The following is a 1,781-nucleotide window of genomic DNA, read 5'->3' as shown; positions in this document are numbered from 1 at the left end:
AGAGGAGACTGTAGTAAATGAAAGAGCTAAGCTTTATGTGGAGGTCCTAACAGACAACAACAGAGCCCAAGGAAAGCCGAGAAGGGAAAATGACAGGCCACTGAGCCCAAGTACATTAGCCAGTGAAACTGAAGAAAGGAAAGCTGCAGTGCAGGAAACCAAATTAAATGAGGGGATACACAGGGATACGCAGTGGGAGAATGAAAGGGTGAGGTCAGTCTTTGTGTATGGGCTCCAGGAAGTTGAAGGGGAAACATATGAAGCAAGAAAACAAGGGGAAAAAAAGCAATTGAAAGCATCATGAAAGCAATAGGAGAAGACGACATGACCCAGCTGGAAAATTTTCGGAGAATAGGGGGGTTTGTGAAAAAAAGAACCCGGCCAGTGAAAGTGACCTTCAAGGCAGAAGCGACTCGGACCAGGATCCTGCAGGAGAAAGCACGATTAAGGGACATGCCGGCATACAGGAAGGTGTATCTCGACCGCGACAGAACACAAGAAGAAAGGCAGAAACTGAGAGAGGTGGTACAAAGGCGAAAGGAGGAAAGAGAGGGGATGGAGAAGACAGACAGGAGATCCCAGACCCAGGAAGAAGATCAAATACAGCCTTCCTCACAACTTCCTATAGAAGCCTCCCAACCAGGTCAACCCCAGTGCAACCAAACACTCTAAATCAAAACACCCATGCCACATCCAATGCCCCCACCCACTACATTACAAACTCCACCCCCACAGCAACAACCCATAGTTTCTTACCAGGTCTCCCACTTCCCCAACCCCAATATACCTCCCAGACCACAGTCTTAGAAAAGAAGTTGAAGGTGTGGTATACAAATGCAGATGGAATAACAAACAAGTATGAGGAGTGGCACGAAAGAATCAAAGAGACATCCCCAGACATAATAGCACTCACAGAAACAAAACTCACCAGAATAATAACAGATTCAATCTTTCCATCCAGATACCAAATCCTCAGGAAAGACAGAGGAAGGAGAGGGGGAGGAGGAGTTGCACTACTCATTAAAAACCAGTTGGATTTTGAGAAAATGGAAGGAATGGATGGCATGGGCGAAAGGGACTACTTAGTAGGAACAATCCAGTCTGAGGGACATAAGGTGATAATTGCAGTAATGTACAACCCACCACAGAACTGCAGGAGGCCAAGAGAAGAATACGATGAGAGCAACAGAGCAATGATCGACACACTAGCCGAGGTGGCCAGGAGAGCACACATGGGGGGAGCAAAGTTACTAGTTATGGGTGATTTCAATCACAAGGAGATTGACTGGGAAAACCTGGAGCCCCATGGGGGTCCCGAAACATGGAGAGCCAAGATGATGGATGTGGTACTGGAAAACCTCATGCATCAACATGTTAGAGACACTACCAGAGAGAGAGGAGAGGATGAACCAGCAAGGCTGGACCTTGTATTCACCATGAGTAGTTCGGACATCGAGGGTATCATGTATGAAAGGCCCCTGGGAGCTAGTGATCATGTGGTTCTGTGCTTCGACTACATAGTTGAGCTCCAAGTGGAGAGAGTAGCAGGAATAGGCTGGGAAAAACCAAACTACAAAAGGGGGAACTACTCAGGCATGAGGAACTTCCTTCAAGACATTCAGTGGGAGAGGGAACTGACAGGAAAACCAGTACAAGAAATGATGGACTATGTAGCAACAAAATGCAAGGAGGCAGAGGAGAGGTTTGTTCCCAAGAGAAACAGATAAGATAAGATAAGATTTCGTTCGGATTTTTAACCCCGGGGGGTTAGCCACCCAGGA

Source organism: Cherax quadricarinatus, chromosome 39 (assembly GCF_038502225.1).
Source record: "Cherax quadricarinatus isolate ZL_2023a chromosome 39, ASM3850222v1, whole genome shotgun sequence".
NCBI classification, from domain to species: Eukaryota; Metazoa; Arthropoda; class Malacostraca; order Decapoda; family Parastacidae; genus Cherax; species Cherax quadricarinatus.
The sequence above is the reverse complement of the archived record's forward strand: the minus strand, read 5'-3'. Positions refer to the sequence as shown.